Here is a 19067-nt window from a genome sequence, read left to right as displayed (position 1 = left end):
CTTTTATCCTCAATGTGATGTCTGTTTATCTTTATTTTGCATTTTTCTGCTTTGGGTCCTGTTCAGACATTATGTTTATATCTGAACAGTTTCCGTGTATGTTCTCCATGGTTTGGGAAGAGTTAACCTTCCAGCGCTTCAGTAACGGGAGGATATATAAGGCCTCTTCAGGTGCTGTTCTGGCCTGGTAATTACACTTGTTACTCAGACCAAGTTTTTATTATTTTGCTATTTCTGTGTGTGTGTACTAATGTCTAGTGTTGCTCACGAATATTCGCAATTCGAATATTCGTCGCAAATATCGCATATTCGTGAATATTACGAATTTTGTGATTCAAATTGTAGGGATCTAATTTGACTGATAAATGCAATGCTTGTATCATTTCATTAAAGACCCATGGATGAGTCTGTGAGGCTAAAGATTTATGCTTGCAATTATTCGTATTGCGAATGTTCGCAATACGAATATTCGCAATGCGAATATTCGTGGAAATTCCACCCTACTTATGCCTGTGAGCCAATGAGAGTTCTGCAAGCACAGTTGTCAGAGCTTAGCAACATCCCTAGCAATGTCCCTCGCATGATGTTATAGCGCGCATGCGCAGATGAGCAAAATTTCGCTATTAATTTCGCATTCACAATAGCGAAATTTCGCAATTCAAAAAAAGTCCCGAATATAACAAATATTCGAATTTCACGAATATGGGACGAATATTCGTCCTCATATTCGCAAAATATCGCGAATTCGAATATGGCATATGCCGCTCATCACTACTAATGTCTTTAGTTAACCATGGTTATCTGTCCTGTTTGATATATATATTTTAGCTTGCCTTGTTTTAGTACATTTGTCAGATTTTAGTATTCTTGTATTGTTCATTCTGCATATGCTTCATGTTTCCTGAGTCCTAGGGTATCGGGTCCGTCCTTGTGGTTGTCGATCCGTTGTTTAGGGCAAATGGGCAATAGGAAGGGACAGTGGATGTAGGGACAGTTAGGGCTCACTAACTCCCTGCCCCCCTTTCATGACACTCACAATGCAGACAAGAACATATTCAGAAACAGTGACTTGATTGCAGACTGACTACATCTACATAGAAAATATGTGGCTTAGCAATATATACCCACTTTCGGATAACTCAGTGCAGGGTTAGGAGATGTTGCTCTAGAAAAGGCTAGGCTTAGACTGGTTCTATCAGGTATAGGTCCACTCCCTCTCCTGGCATAGAAAAGTTGGACTATGGTGGCCCAACCATTATTCTTCTGTGAACAGTAGATGCACAAAATGTTAACCCTTTACAATTTTAATACCTCCAGTACCTCATACACAATTATGCATTATGCAAAAATATTTTACTTTCAGCCACACAACAATTTTCTCTCCAAGGACCCCATAGCAGCTGCATGGTCTGCCACTATGGTTTGTACATCCTTAGATAATGCTTATAGTAGATTTAACCCTTAACCTCTTCAGGACCCATGACGTATGCATACGTCATCACACCCTGGGTCTTAAGGACCCATGACGTATGCATACATCATGTCTTTTCCTGGTCTCCGCCGCTCACCCGGCGGAGATCGGAAGCGGATCACTGCTGAAATCCTGCAGCAGGGATCCAGGGCAAATGCCGAGGGGGGCCATGTAGGCCCCCCCATGTCAGCGATCGCCGCAAATCGCAAGGGAAATCGCCCTTGCGATCTGCGGCGATACCGGGCTGATCGGGTCTCTGGGACCCGACCTCCCGGTAATTTTGCATGATCCCGGCTGTCACAGACAGCCAGGACCATGCTAACGTATCCCCGATCCCCTGCGATTATTCGGTTAGTTAACCGACCAATCGCACGGGGGGGGGGGGCGGTTACTTCCTCCCGTCCTGCCCGGCCCCTGGAAGTCCGGAGAGGACGGGAGGAAGACCGGAGGATGCGGCGGGGGACGGGGGAGTGCTGGGGACCGGCCCCGGTACTTACCTCATCCCTGAAGACCCGGATCCCGGCGAGGAAGACGGCGGCGGCGACAGGTGAGTAGATCTTCAGCCGCGGTCGGGCCCTTTACAGCTGTATTTGGACCCTATATACTACAACTCCCAGCATGCCCAGACAGCCCTTGGCATCCGGGCATGCTAGGAGTTGCAGTTTTGCAACATCTGGAGGTCCACAGTATGAAGACCACTGTGCCCTTCCAGATGTTGCAAAACTACACATTCTCAGCATGCCCTTACTGTCCAGGCATACTGGGAGTTGTAGTTCTGTAACATCTGGCCCTTCAGATGTTGCAGAACTACAACTCCCAGCATGCCTGGACAGTTTTGGCATACTGGGAGTTGTAGTTTTGCAACATCTGGAAGGGCACAGATTGGGAACCACTGTATTAGTGGTCTGCAAACTGTAGTCCTCCAGGTGTTGCAAACTACAACTCCCAGCATGCTGGGAGTTGTAGTTCGGCAACATCTGGCTCTAAAGATGTTGCCAAACTACTACTCCCAGCATGCCTGAGAATGTTTGGGAGTTGTGGTTTTGCAACAACAGGAGGCACACTGGTTGGGAAACATTGTCTGTTTCCTAACTCAGTGTTTCCCAACCCGTGTGCCTCCAGCTGTTGCAAAACTATAACTACCAGCATGCACTGATAGACTGTGCATGCTGGGAGTTGTAGTTTTGCAACAGCTGGAGGTCCCCCCCTTGTGAATGTACAGGGTACATTCACATGGGCAGGGGGCTTACAGTGAGTATCAGGCTGCAAGTTTGCGATGCAGCAAATTTTGCGCTGCAGCTCAAACTCGCAGCGGGAAATTCGCTGTAACCCCCCGCCCATGTGACTGTACCCTAAAAACACTACACTACACTACACTAACACAAAATAAAATAAAAAGTAAAAAACACTACATATACACATACCTCTACACAGCCCCCCTCCCCTCCCCTCCCCAATAAAAATGAAAAACGTCTGGTACGCCACTGTTTTCAAAATGGAGCCTCCAGCTGTTGCAAAACAACAACTCCCAGTATTGCCGGACAGCCGTTGACTGTCCAAGCATGCTGGGAGTTTTGCAACAGCTGGAGGCACCCTGTTTGGGAATCACTGGCGTAGAATACCCCTATGTCCACCCCTATGCAAATCCCTAATTCAGGCTTCAAATGCGCATGGCGCTCTCACTTCGGAGCCCTGTCGTATTTCAAGGCTACAGTTTAGGGTCACATATGGGGTATCGCCGTACTCGGGAGAAATTGCCTTACAAATTTTGGGGGGCTTTTTTTCCTTTCACCCCTTATGAAAAGGTGAAGTTGGGGTCTACACCAGCATGTTAGTGTAAAAAAATAAATTTTTTACACTAACATGCTGGTGTTGCCCTATACTTTTCATTTTGACAAGAGGTAAAAGGGAAAAAAGCCCCCCAAAATTGGTAATGCAACTTCTCCCGACTACGGAGATACCCCATATGTGGGCGCAAAATGCTCTGGGGGAGCACAACAAGGCTCAGAAGGGAGAGTGCACCATGTACATTTGAGGTGATTTGCACAGGGGTGGCTGATTGTTACAGCGGTTTTGACAAACGGAAAAAAAAAAAACCACATGTGACCCCATTTCAGAAACTACACCCCTCACTGAATGTAATGAGGGGTGCAGTGAGAATTTACACCCCACTGGTGTTTGACAGATCTTTAGAACAGTGGGCTGCGCAAATTAAAAATGTTGTACAGCCCACTGTTCGAAAGATCTGACAGACACCAGTGGGGGGTAAATGCTCACTGTACCCCTTGTTACGGTCCTCAAGGGGTCTAGTTTCCAAAATGGTATGCCATGTGGGGGTTATTTTGCTGTTCTGGCACCATTGGGGCTTCCTAAATGCGACAAGCCCCCCGAGCAAAATTTGCTCTCAAAAAGCTAAATATGACTCCTTCTCTTCTGAGCATTGTAGTTCACCCGTAGTGCGCTTCAGGTCAACTTATGGGGTACCTCCATACTCGGAAGAGATGGGGTTACAAATGTTGAGGGGTATTTTCTGCTATTAACCCTTGCAAAAATGTGAAATTAGGGGGGGAAACACACATTTTAGTGAATTATTTTTTTTTTTTACGTATGCAAAAGTCGTGAAACCCCTGTGGGGTATTAAGGCTCACTTTATTCCTTGTTACGTTCCTCAAGGGGTCTAGTTTCCAAAATGGTATGGCATGTGGGTATTTTTTGCTGTTGGTAACTTGCATCCTTTCTTGGTGAAAAATCCCAAAATTTGATGGTAAAAAAAGAAAATTTTGCATTTTTCTAACTTTGAAGCTCTCTGCTTGTAAGGAAAATTAATATTCAAAATATATTTTTTTGGGGTTCACATATACAATATGTCTACTTTATGTTTGCATCATAAAATTTATGAGTTTTTACTTTTGGAAGACACCAGAGGGCTTCAAAGTTCAGCAGCAATTTTGAAATTTTTCACAAAATTTTCAAACTCACTATTTTTCAGGGACCAGTTCAGTTTTGAAGTGGATTTGAAGGGTCTTCATATTAGAAATACCCCATAAAAGACCCCATTATAAAAACTACACCCCCCAAAGTATTCAAAATGACATCTCCTTTAGGTGTTTCACAGGAATAGCAGCAAAGTGAAGGAGACACTCGCATGTTCTTGTAGACCCAATTTTTGAATTTTTGCAAGGGGTAAAAAGGAGAAAATTTTTACTTGTATTTGAAACCCAATTTCTCTCGAGTAAGCACATACCTCATATGTCTATGTTAATTGTTCGGCGGGTGCAGTAGAGGGCTCAGAAGGGAAGGAGCGACAAATGGTTTTTGGGGGGCATGCCGCATTTAGGAAGCCCCTATAATGCCAGGACAGCAAAAAAAAAAAACACATGGCATACCATTTTGGAAACTAGACCCCTCAGGGAACGTAACAAGGGGTAAAGTGAACCTTAATACCCTACAGGTGATTCACGACTTTTGCATATGTAAAAAAAATATATATGTTTTTTACCTAAAATGCTTGGTTTCCCAAAAATTTAACATTTTTAAAAAGGGTAATAGCAGAAAATACCCTTCAAAATTTGAAGCCCAATTCCTCCCGATACAGAAAACAGCTCGCATGGGGGTGAAAAGTGCTCTGCTGGCACACTACAGGTCTCAGAAGAGAAGGAGTCACATTTGGCTTTTTGAAAGCAAATTTTGCTCTGGGGGTATGCCGCATTTAGGAAGCCCCTATGGTGCCAGAACAGCAAAAAAAACACATGGCATACCATTTTGGAAACTAGACCCCTCGAGGAACGTAACAAGGGGTAACGTGAACCTTAATGCCCTACAGGTGTTTCACGACTTTTGCATATGTAAAAAAAAAAAAAAAAAGAAATTTTACCTAAAATGCTTGTTTTCCCAAAATGTTTACATTTTTAAAAAGGGTAATAGCGGAAAATACCCCCCAAAATTTGAAGCCCAATTTCTCCCGATTCAGAAAACACCCCATATGGGGGTGAAAAGTGCTCTGCTGGCGCACTACAGGTCTCAAAAGAGAAGGAGTCACATTTGGCTTTTTGAAAGCGAATTTTGCTCTGGGGGCATGCCGCATTTAGGAAGCCCCTATGGTGCCAGGACAGCAAAAAAAAACACATGGCAATCATTTTGGAAACTAGACCCCTCGGGGAACGTAACAAGTGGTAATTTGAACCTTAATACCCTACAGGTGTTTCACGACTTTTGCATATGTAAAAAAATATATATTTTTTTTACCTAAAATGCTTGTTTTCCCAAAAATTTTACATTTTTAAAAAGGGTAATAGCAGAAAATACCCCCCAAAATTTGTTAGGCAATTTCTCCCGAGTACGGCGATACCCCATATGTGGCCCTAAACTGTTGCCTTGAAATACGACAGGGCTCCAAAGTGAGAGCGCCATGCGCATTTGAGGCCTGAATTAGGGACTTGCATAGGGGTGGACATAGGGGTATTCTACGCCAGTGATTCCCAAACAGGGTGCCTCCAGCTGTTGTAAAACTCCCAGCATGCCTAGACAGTCAACTGCTATCTGGCAATACTGGGAGTAATTGTTTTGCAACAGCTGGAGGCTCCGTTTTGGAAACAGTGGCGCACCAGACGTTTTTCATTTTTATTGGGGGGGGGGGGAGGGGGGTTGTATAGGGGTATGTGTATATGTAGTGTTTTTTACTTTTTATTTTATTTTGTGTTAGTGTAGTGTAGTGTTTTTAGGGTACAGTCACAAGGGCGGGGGTTCACAGTAATTTCTCGCTGGCAGTTTGAGCTGCGGCAGAAAATTTGACGCAGCTCAAACTTGCAGCCGGATACTTACTGTAATCCTCCGCCCATGTGAGTGTACCCTGTACGTTCACATTGGGGGGGGGGGGGACATCCAGCTGTTGCAAAACTACAACTCCCAGCATGTACGGTCTATCAGTGCATGCTGGGAGTTGTAGTTTTGCAACCGCTGGAGGCTCCGTTTTGGAAACAGTGGCGTACCAGACGTTTTTCATTTTTATTGGGGGAGGGGGGCTGTGTAGGGGTATGTGTATACGTAGTGTTTTTTACTTTTAATTTTATTGTGTGTTAGTGTACTGTAGTGTTTTTAGGGTACAGTCGCACGGGCGGGGGTTCACAGTAGTTTCTCGCTGGCAGTTTGAGCTGCGGCAAAAATTTTGCAGCACCTCAAACTTGCAGCCGGATACTTACTGTAATCCTCCGCCCATGTGAGTGTACCCTGTACATTCACATTGGGGGGGGGGGGGGGGAACATCCAGCTGTTGCAAAACTACAACTCCCAGCATGTACGGTCTATCAGTGCATGCTGGGAGTTGTAGTTTTGCAACAGCTGGAGGCACACTGGTTGTGAAACACGGAGTTTGGTAACAAACTCAGTGTTTTGCAACCAGTGTGCCTTCAGCTGTTGCAAAAGCTACAAACCCCAGCATGTACGGACAGCGGAAGGGCATGCTGGGTGTTGTAGTTATGCAACAGCTGGAGGCATACTACTTTGGCTGGGGATGCTGGGGATTGTAGTTATGCAACAGCTGGAGACACACTGGTTTGCTACTTAACTCAGTGTGCCTTCAGCTGTTGCAAAACTACAACTCTCAGCAGTCACCGACAGCCAACTGGCATGCTGGGAGTTGTAGTTATGCAACCACCAGATGCACCACTACAACTCCCAGCATGCACTTTAGCTGATTGTGCAATCTGGGAGTTGTAGTTATACAACAGCTGAAGGTACACTTTTCCATAGAAAGAATGTGCCTCCAGCTGTTGCAAAACTACAAGTCCCAGCATGCCCATAAGGGAATGCTGGGAGTTGTGGTGGTCTGCCTCCTGCTGTTGCATAACTACAGCTCCCAGCATGCCCTTTTTGCATGCTGGGAGCTGTTGCTAAGCAACAGCAGGAGGCTGTCACTCACCTCCAACGATCCTCGCCGCACTGGTCAGTCCCTCGTCGTCGCCGCTGCCGCTGCTCCTGGGGCCCCGATCCCAACAGGGACGCCGGGGATCAGGGTCCCCAGCACCCGGGGTGCACGTCCCGCACCCGCTCACGTCCTCCGGAAGAGGGGCGGAGCGGGTAGCGGGAGTGACACCCGCAGCAGGCGCCCTGATTGGTCGGCTGGTAATCCGGCCGACGAATCAGGGCGATCGTGAGGTGGCACCAGTGCCACCTCTCCCCTGCTGGCTCTGGCTCTTCGGGTCCGTCTCTGACGGCCCCGATCAGCCAATAATTCCGGGTCACCGGGTCACTGGAGACCCGATTGACCCGGAATCCGCCGCAGATCGCTGGGCTGAATTGTCCAGTGATCTGCGGCCATCGCCGACATGGGGGGTCATAATGACCACCCTGGGCGATATGCCCCGATGCCTGCTGAACGATTTCAGCAGGCATCGGGCACCGGCTCCGCTCCAGATGGTTGCGGGGGGGGGGGGGGGGCGGGCGGTAAAACACATGACGTTCTCATATGTCATGTGTCCTTAAGGACTCGGAAATGGAGACATATGAGAACGTCATGTGTCCTTAAGGGGTTAATGATTAAGAACTCTGAGATGCTTTTACTTATGAATTTGATTCCGAGATAGTTTTTTTCATGAATATTCTAATTTAGTGGTACATTTTCGTAGATACTTGCATCATTTCTTAGTGAAAAATTCACAAATTTCATGAAAAATTTGAAAATGTAGCATTTTTCTAACTTTGAAGCTCTCTGCTTGTAAGGAAAATAGACATACCCAATACATTATATATTGATTCATATTGATGGTTTTTGGGGGGCATGTCACATTTAGGAAGCCCTTATGGTACCAGAACAGCAAAAAAAAAAAAAAAAACATGGCATACTATTTTGGAAACTACACTCTTCACGGAATCTAACAAGGGGTACAGTGAGGCTTAACACCCCACAGGTGTTTGACGACTTTTCGTTAAAGTCGGATGTGTAAATTATTATAATTTTTTTCACTAAAATGCTGGTTTTCCCGCAAATTTTTCATTTTTACAAGGGGTAATAGAAGAGATGGAGTAACAAATTTTGTGGGGCATTTTCTCCTGAGTATGGAAATACCGCTCAAGGAACGTAACCAGGGGTACAGTGAGCCTTAACACCCCACAGGTGTTTGACAAATTTCCACTTAAGTTGAACGTGAAAATGAAAAATTTGATTTTTTTCACAAAAATGCTGGTGTTGCCCCACATTTTTCATTTTCACAAGGGTTAATAGGAGAAAAAGCCCCCCAAAATTTATAACCCCTTCTGAGTATGGAAATACCCCATATGTGGATGTAAAGTGCTCTGCGGGAGCACTGCAATGCTCAGAAGGGAAGGAGCGCCATTGAGCTTTTGGAGAGAGAATCTGGTTGGATTAGAAGTCGGGGGTCATGTGTGTTTACAAAGCCCCCCAGTGGTGCCAGAACAGTGGAACCCACCACATGTGACCCTATTTTGGAAACTATACCCCTCACAAAATTTAATAAGGGGTGCAGTGAGCATTTACACCCACTGGCGTTTGACAGATCTTTGGAACACTGGGCTGTGCAAATGAAAAATAAATGTTTTCATTTTCACGGACCACTGTTTTAAACATCTGTGTGTTGTAAATGCTCACTGCACACCTTATTACATTACATGAGGGGTGTAGTTTCCAAAATGGGGTTACATGTGGGGGGAGGTTCACTGTTCTTGCATTATGGGGGCTTTGTAAACACACACGGCCTTCAATTTCGGGCACATTCTCTCTCCAAAAGCCCAATGGTGCTCCTTCTCTTCTGAACATTGTAGTTCGCCAGCAGAGCACTGTACATCCATATATATCCATATATGGAGTATTTCCATACACAGAAGAAATGAAGCTACAAATTTTTTGGGGGGGAGGGTTATTTTCACGTCCAACTTTAATGAAAATTCGTCAAACACCTGTGGGGTTTTAAGGCTCACTATACCCCTTGTTACGTTCCGTGAGGGGTGCTGTTTCCAAAATGGTGTCACATTTGGGTATTTATTGTTTTGCTTTTATGTCAGAACCGCTGTAAAATCAGCCACCCTTGTGCAAATCACCAATTTAGACCTCAAATGTACATGGCGCGCTTTCACTCCTGAGTCTTCTTGTGCACCATAGAGCACTTTGCGTCCACATATGGGGTATTTCCGTACTCAAGAGAAATTGCGGTACAAATTTTGGTGGTCTTTTTTCATTTTACTGCTTGTGATAATTAAAATTATGGGGCAACACCAGCATGTTCGTGTACAAAGTTAAACATTTTTACACAAACATGCTAGTGTAGACCCCAACATTACTTTTTCATAAGGGGTAAAAGGAGAAAATGCCCCCAGAACTTTGTAATGCAATTTCACCCGAGTACGGAAATACCCCATATGTGGCACTAAACTGTTGCTTTGAAATACGGTAGGGCTCCAAAGAGAGAGAGCACCATGAGCATTTGTGGCCTAAATTGGGGATTTCCTTCCGCCACCAAAATGCCCTATGCTTGCAGCAGAAAACTCACTGTAAACCCCCGCCCGTGTGAATGTACCCTGTACATTCACATGGGGGGGGGGGGCAAACCTCCAGCTGTTGCAAAACTACAACTCCCAGCATGCACTGACAGACCATACATGCTGGGAGTTGTAGTTATGCAACAGATGGAGGCACATTGGCTGCAAAACACGGAGAGTTTGTTACTTAACTCAGTGTTTCGCAACCAGTGTGCCACCAGCTGTTGCAAAACTACAACTACTAGCATGTACGGTTTATCAGTGCATGCTGGGAGTTGTAGTTTGCAACAGCTGGAGGTAGGTAACAAACTCAGTGTTGCGCAACCAGTGTGCCTTCACCTATTGCAAAACTACAACTCTCAGCATGCACTTACAGCCGAAGGACATGCTGGGACTTGTAGTTATGCAACAACTAGAGACACACTACTGTAACTCCCAGCACGCCCTTTGATAGTTTGTGCACGCTGGGGGTTGTAGTTATGCAATTGCTGGAGGCACATTTTTTCATAGAAAAATGTGCCTCCAGCTGTTGCATAACTACAACCCCCAGCATGGACAAACTACCAAAAGGCATGCTGTGAGTTGTAGTAGTGCCTTCTGCTGTTGCATAGCAACAACTCCCAGCATGCCCTTTTGTGCTGGGAATTGTTGCTAAGCAAGAGCAAAAGGCCGGTCTTACCTCCTGCTGCTGATCCTCCTGCCACTGTCTCCGCTCCAGGGGCTCCGATCCCCCTGCCGATGTCGGGGATCAGGGGCCCCCACTCCAGGTACTCACTCCCGGCACCCGCTCTCGCCCTCCGGAATAGGGGCTGAGCGAGTGCCATTAGGGACACTCCCACAGCAGGAGTCCTGATTCCTCTTCCGGTAACTGCCAACGAATTAGGACAATTGTGAGGTGGCATCCATGCCACCTCACTCCTGCTGCCATAGGGTGTTAGATGCCGTGTTGGACGGCACCTATCACCCTTTTTTCCAGGTCACTGGGGACCCAATTGACCCAGAATCGCCGCAAATCGCCGATCTGAATTGATTGGTGATTTGCGGCGATCACCAACATGGATCCCAGTATCACAGCAGGCATCCCGGTCTGGTCCCGCCTGGCGAGCGAGGATCGGAATTGCCACGGGCGTACAGGTACGCCTTGGTCCTTAAATACAGGAAGTCAGAGCGTACCCATACCCCGTGGTCCTTAAGGGGTTACCACTAAGGCATACTAGTAAAAAAAAAAAAAAAAAAGGCTGTGAATCAGCTTGTGTGTTTTTCTATTTTTGGTCTGTATAAATTATGGTAGACAGCACATAATACCATCATACTATTCTGTTTACCCATGCTGTCAGTTAGGTTCTTAGATCTATAAATCATATGTGTATTTATTTTGGATGACATGTAACTCATGTGGGCCTATGCTTTCATATGCTTCTAAATAAATATTGCATAATGTACATATCTTCGATTCACAGAGGAACGTGAAACAGGCTGTACCTAATTAATACAAAGTGCCTCTAAAATCGTATCTCTATTGCCTAACCTTACTAAAGTATATGGTGCATAAAAAAATAAAAGCACTCAAACCATAAATACTGCTAAGTACCACATCTGCAGGTGGAGAATATTTTTATTTATTTATTTATTTATTTATATATGTATATATTCATGGTAATGATTGTGATTGGAATCATTATGATTCAGTAAATACAAATAGAAGAAGTTACTAAAATTATTCATTGCCTGTGAGAGAGGAGCGGAGAAACGGGAAAATGAATACAATTTAGAAAAGATGTTTTGTTGGAACAAAAATATGCTAAGTGGGATCCTAAAATATTATATTCACAAAAGAGCTTTATACAATGCTGTTCTAGTACACACTGTTTTCTGTGGCCTGTGTTGTCGGCAGCCATTGGCCATTGTCTGTAACTACCATGGCTATTGCTCGGCTTTGCACTTCAGTGGTTTTCTGAGCCTTACCCTAGGACAAGATTGAACATTTCTAGATCTAAAAATTTAAAGGAAAAGAATATAGAAATGCAGACATGCCTCCATTCTGAAGGTACATACTGCTTTATGTGTCCTAAACTAGCCATGACAGAATGCTGTGCTAGAAACATAGTTACATAGTTACATAGTTAGTATGGTTGAAAAAAGACATACGTCCATCAAGTCCAACCAGGGAATTGAAGGGAAGGGTGTAAGGGGATAAGGGAAAGGGATGTAGTTTTATAATTCTGCATAAGCATTAATGTTATTTTGTTCCAGGAATGTATCTAACCCTGTTTTAAAGCTGTTAATTGTTCCTGCTGTGACCAGTTCCTGAGGTAGACCGTTCCATAAATTCACAGTCCTCACAGTAAAGAAGGCGTGTCGCCCCTTTAGACTAAACCTTTTCTTCTCCAGACGGAGGGAGTGCCCCCTCGTCCTTTGGGGGGGTTTAACCTGGAACAGTTTTTCTCCATATTTTTTGTATGGGCCATTTATATACTTATATACATTTATCATATCCCCCCTTAAACGTCTCTTATCAAGACTAAACAATTGTAACTCCTTTAATCGCTCCTCATAGCTAAGATGTTCCATGCCCCATATTAGTTTAGTCGCGCGTCTCTGCACCCTTTCCAACTCCGCAGTGTCCCTTTTATGAACAGGCGACCAAAACTGAACAGCATATTCCAGGTGAGGCCGTACCAATGCTTTATAAAGGGGGAGTATTATGTCCCTGTCCCTTGAGTCCATGCCTCTTTTGATACATGACAATATCCTGCCGGCTTTGGAAGCAGCAGCCTGACATTGCATGCTATTCTGTAGTCTGTGATCTACAAGTACACCCAGATCCTTCTCTACCAGTGACTCTGCCAGTTTAATCCCCCCTAAGACATACGACGCATGCAGGTTATTAGTACCCAGATGCATAACTTTACATTTATCCACATTGAACCTCATTTGCCAAGTGGATGCCCAGACACTAAGTCTATCCAAGTCATCTTGTAACTTATGCACATCCTCTATAGACTGTACCGTGCTACAAAGCTTGGTGTCATCTGCAAAGATAGAAACAGAGCTGTTAATACCATCCTCTATATCATTGATAAATAAATTAAACAGCAGCGGGCCCAGTACTGAACCTTGGGGTACACCACTAATTACCGGGGACCAATCAGAGTACGAATCATTGACCACCACTCTCTGGGTACGATCCATGAGCCAGTGTTCAATCCAGTTACAAACTAAAGTTTCCAAGCCCAAGGACCTTAACTTACCTGTCAGACGTCTATGAGGGACAGTATCAAACGCTTTGGCAAAATCCAGAAACTCTATATCCACAGCCATTCCTCTGTCAAGGCTTCTACTCACCTCTTCATAAAAGCAAATTAGATTGGTTTGACAACTTCTATCCTTAGTAAACCCATGCTGGCTATCACTTATAATACTATTATCCCCTATGTATTCCTGTATGTAATCCCTTATAAGTCCTTCAAACAATTTACCCACAATGCACGTTAGACTTACCGGTCTATAATTGCCTGGCGAAGACCTAGAGCCCTTCTTGAAGATTGGTACCACATTCGCCTTGCGCCAGTCCCTTGGCACAATACCAGACACCAGAGAATCGCTAAATATCATGAACAAGGGTACAGATATTACTGAACTTACCTCTCTAAGAACTCTTGGGTGTAGTCCATCCGGCCCTGGAGATTTGCTTACATTTACTTTACTTAACTTACCTTGTACCATCTCTACATTAAGCCAGTTCAGTACATTACATGATGTGTTACCAGCACTGACCTGGCCAATGTCAGCTCCTTTTTCCATAGTGTATACAGAACTAAAGAACCCATTCAGTAGCTCCGCCTTCTCTTGATCGCCCGTGACAACCTCCCCATTATCATTATTAAGGGGTCCTACATGCTCTGTCCTTGGTTTTTTTGTATTTATATATCTAAAAAAATATTTAGGATTAGTTTTGCTTTCTTTGGCCACCTGTCTCTCATTTTGAATTTTAGCTGTTTTTATTACATTTTTACAGATTTTATTAGGCTCCTTGTACTGTTTAAATGTTTTAGCTGACCCATCAGATTTTAATTTTTTGAAGGCTATTTTTTTGTTGTTTATTGCTCTTTTAACCTCATTTGTCAGCCATGTAGGATTTAGTTTTTTAATCGTTTATATTTGTTCCACTTTGGTATATATTTAGCTGTATAGTTATTTAGAGTTGATTTAAAGATGTCCCATTTACCTTCTGTATCAGTATTTGAGAACACCTCCCCCAGTCTATGTCCTGTAGTGCAGCTCTCAGCCCAGGGAAATTTGCCTTTTTAAAGTTATATGTTTTTGCTTTCCCCGTCTGTCTTTGTTTTCTACATTTTAAGTCACAAGTAACTATATTGTGGTCGCTGTTACCAAGGTTTTCCCGCACAGTTATATTACCAACCTGCTCTGCGTTGTTGGAAATGATCAGATCCAACAAGGCATCACTTCTTGTTGGGTCCTCCACAAACTGGCCCATAAAATTATCCTGCAATAAATTTAGTAATTTTCTCCCCTTTGTAGTTTTAGCCAGCCCCCGGCCCCAATCTATATCTGGATAGTTAAAATCTCCCATTATTACCACTGTACCTGCCCGGGCGGCCCTCTCTATTTGTTTATACAGCCAACCTTCTATCTCCTCAGTGATATTAGGGGGTCTGTAGATTACACCAAATACTATTTTTTCAATATTTCCCTCCTTTTGTAATTCTACCCACAGTGATTCCACATCCTCAGAATCATCACACACTATGGCATCGTTCACACTGACTTTCATACCACTTCTTACATACAGACAGATTTCATCACATTTTCTGTTCATTCTATCCTTGCGAAACAATGTAAACCCCTGCAGATTAACGGCCCAGTCATGCGAGGAGTCCAACCATGTCTCAGTGAACCCAACTATATCAATATGTTCCTCCAGTATCAAGGCCTCAAGCTCCCCCATTTTATTTGCTAGGTTCTGGCATTTGTGAACATACACTTTACATTTCCATTAAGTTTTACACATGTAGTCTCACTAATGGGATTTTCAGAGTTATTGGGGTTAATGTTATTATTTGAGTTATAAGGGCTAATTGTACTATTTAAGTTATTGGGGCTAATGGGATTTTTTGAGTTATTGGGTCTAACATTATTATTTAAGTTATTGGGGCTAATGGGATTTTTTGTGTTATTGCATCTAACGTTGTTATTTAAGTTATTGGGGCTAACGGTATTTTTGGAATTATTGGGATTACAATTTTTCGGGCTACATTTATTTTTACAGCTGGTTTGTAACGCATGAATCTCCTTATCCACTGCTCTTAAACTCCCCCCACAGGACTCCTCTCCACCCACCATTATTAACATGGTGGGAATTAAAGTACTTTCTGCAATTTTAGTTTTGCATTGGAACTATTTTAACTAATTTAAATTATCCTGGTATAAAGGGATGCTTTCTGATTGCATTTTATTTTTTATTTGTTTAATTAAAATTTTTGTGTTTTATTTTGATGGCTAGAGGTGAGCGAATCGAAGATGACGTGATTCTATCGCGCAAATCACTTCATTAACCCCTTAAGGACCACGGGTTTTTCCGTTTTTGCACATTCGTTTTTTCATCCTCACCTTTTAAAAACCATAACCCTTTCAATTTTGCACCTACAAATCCATATGTTGGCTTATTTTTTGCGCCACCAATTCTACTTTTTAGTGACATCAGTCATTTTACCCAAAAATCTACGGCGAAACGGAAAAAAAAATCATTGTGCGACGAAATGCCATTTTGTAATTTTGCTACGAAATACCATTTTGGGGGGTTCCGTTTCTACGCAGTACATTTTTCGGTAAAAATGAAGCCTGATCTTTATTCTGTAGGTCCATATGGTTAAAATGATCCCCTACTTTTATAGGTTTGATTTTGTCGCACTTCTGTAAAAAATCATAACTACATACAGAAAAATGTATACGTTTAAAATTGTCATCTTCTGACCCCTATAACTTTTTTTTATTTTTCCACATATGGGGCATAATGAGAGTTAATTTTTTGATCTGAAGTTTTTAGAGGTACCATTTTTGTATTGATCAGACTTTTAATCATTTTTAATTCATTTTTTCATTATATAAAAAGTGACCAAAATACGTTATTTTGGAATTTGGAATTTTTTTGCGCATACGCCATTGACCGTGCGGTTTAATGAATGATATATTTTTATAGTTCGAACATTTACGCACGCGGCGATACCACATATGTTTATATTTATTTTTACTTACATGGTGTTTTTTTTTTATGGGAAAAGGGGGGTGATTTGAACTTTTATTAAGGAAAGGGTTAAATCACATTTATCAACTTTTTTTTTACACTTTTTTTTTGCAGTGTTATAGCTCCCATAGGGACCTATAACACTGCACACTCTGATTGCCAGCACTGTTCACTGCAAAGCGATAGCTTTGCAATGATCAGCGTTATCGGCGGTCAATGAATGCCACATCTAAAGGGTTAATAGCGCGCGGCACCGCGATCGCTGCCGCGTGCTATTAGCCCCGGGTCCCGGCATCAGATACATGCCGGGACTGACCCGATATGATGCGGGTTCACCGCGTGACCCCGCGTTATATCGCGGGAGACGGCCAAGGACGTAAATATACGTCCTTGGTCGTTAAGGGGTTAAACTACATTTACTGCGGTCCAGGCTCAAGGGCAACTAAAATTGCGGATCCACATGTCAGTACATGGGGCAAGAAATGCTGGCAAGGCGGGAAGGCAGGTAGGCGGGATGACCCTAAATCACATGCAGGATGCAGCCTATCAGCAACCAGTCACCCCTGTGATGTCACAGCCCTATATATTTGGCAGCCATTTTCCGGCTCGTAACTTCATTCATTACACGGCAGAGAGATAAGATGAACATTTCTGTGTGTGTGTATTACACAGAAAAGCTTTTTGCAGCAGTGTTTCACCTCCTAGTAACCTCAGCCTTCTATTGGACACAGAGCACAGCGTTTTTGCACAGAAATTAATTCTTTCTGCAGCAATTAACACCTCAGTCACTGTGAATAGCATTGTATTACAGTAGGGAGAAATATTTTTTTATGGCAAATCTGTGTCTTTGTTCCACAAAAACTGGTCTGCTGGTTATACTAGTCTGTAGACAGTATAATCCATACCCAGCAATCCATCTCCAATAGTATTTGAGAGAGAGACTTTTTGCAATTTTGGGTTTAGTACAGAGTGACTGTGTCTGCAGCACTGCTGTGTACTGCTGCTGCTGTGGGCAAATTACTATTTTTTTTTTTAGTACTGTAGCGCATTTTTCTGCCCTCATAAGTGCATACCACATACCTACATCTAAGTAGTGTACTATTTTGTACCTGTTAATCTGTCAAGGGCTTACACACTGTGAAAGGACAGCCAAAAGTAATCACAGGCTGGTGTTTTACTCAAATAATTTTTGAAGCGTACAGAAGCGCATTTATTGCCAAGGGATAGCAGAAACAGGGAACTGCGGATACTGACCACTGGCTCATTCTTTGTTGTGGTTCTTCAGTTGCAGAACTAAGTTGTATCATGTTTTCCTGTTCCCCCGATGAGCTAATGTCACTGAAACACACTATACTCATATTGTCATATAATGAAGGATCATTTTCTTCAGAGAACGTATGTATCTTTTTCTTATTTTGAATGTCAGGTGGTATTCTGACATTTTCTGATTCTAAGGCAATTTTGGAATCTGGGACAGAGGTAAAAACACAAATTTTTAAGCGTACTGTAGCACAATTTTCTGCCCTCATAAGTGCATACCACATACATACATCTGAGTAGTGTACTATTTTGTACCTGTTAATCTGTCAAGGGCCTACATACTGTGAAATTCCAGGCAAAAAAAATCACTGGCTGGTGTTGTACTCAAGGGCCTGCATACTCAAGGGCCTACATACTGTGAAAGGCCATGGAAAAGTAATCACTGGCTGGTGTTCTACAATAATACGTGTTTTTAAGTGTACTGTAGCGCATTTTTCTGCCCTCAAAAGTGCATACCAGATACCTACATCTAAGTAGTGTACTATTTTGTACCTGTTAATCTATTAAGGGCCTATATACTGTGAAAGTACAGCCAATAGTACACACCTGCTGCTGTTCTAGACAAATACTGTTTTAAGCGTAGTGAAGCGTATTGTACTCCCCTCATATACGCAAAAGGTATGTCAGAGTTCTGATGATGTGCACAGTGCCACGACGTGCACAGCGGAGTGGCAGAGGCCTAAATTCATCAGGCGCAATCAGAGGTCGCAGCAGTGTAGGGGCATGTGGCAGCAGGATTCGAAGCGAGAGGTTTGAGCACCCGGTGTCAGCTAGCAGTCGTGTCTCGACCAGCAACCCAGCAGCTGTGATTGATCGGTTCATTCGGTCATCCACTTCATCCGAAGTGACTTCCGACACCCCCAGTCAACAGGTGGTGGGTGCTTCAGACTCGACCCTCAGTTGGCATGGCCCTCATGCTGCTGCTGCCACTTCAAAGCTCTGTCATTGTGCTACTCTATGGTCTCCTCATGCTAATGCTACCACCTCCAGGCTTTGTCATTGTGCTGCCATGTGACTCCTTGTTAGATTTGGTCCTTTATACCTACACGCCAGGACCCGGAAAACTAAAACTTGGGAGTGTTAGCTAAAATTTCAATTTCAAAATCTTAAATTTCAATTTCTTAAATTTCAATGGTCTCCTCATGCTTCTGCCAACTCCAGGCTATGCCATTCAGCCACTTTATGGTATCCTAATGCTTCAGTCAACTCAAGGCTGTGCCATGCAGACACTATAATGTCTCCTCATGCTGCCACAAACTCCGGGCAGTTATTCAGCCAATATATGGTCTCCTCATACTGATGCCACCTCAAGGCTCTGTCATTGTGCTGCCATGTGACATGTGACTCCTTGTTAAATTTGGTCCTTTGTACCCACATGCCGAGGCCAGGACACTAAAACTTGAGAGTTAATATTTCAATTTCAAAATATAAATTAAAAAAACTTAAATTTCATTGCTTTCCTTATGTTTCTGCCAACTCAAGGCTGTGCCATTCAGACACTATATGGTCTCCTCATGCTTC

This window comes from Hyla sarda, chromosome 2 (assembly GCF_029499605.1).
Source record: "Hyla sarda isolate aHylSar1 chromosome 2, aHylSar1.hap1, whole genome shotgun sequence".
NCBI lineage: Eukaryota > Metazoa > Chordata > Amphibia > Anura > Hylidae > Hyla > Hyla sarda.
Note: the sequence above shows the minus strand (reverse complement) of the source record.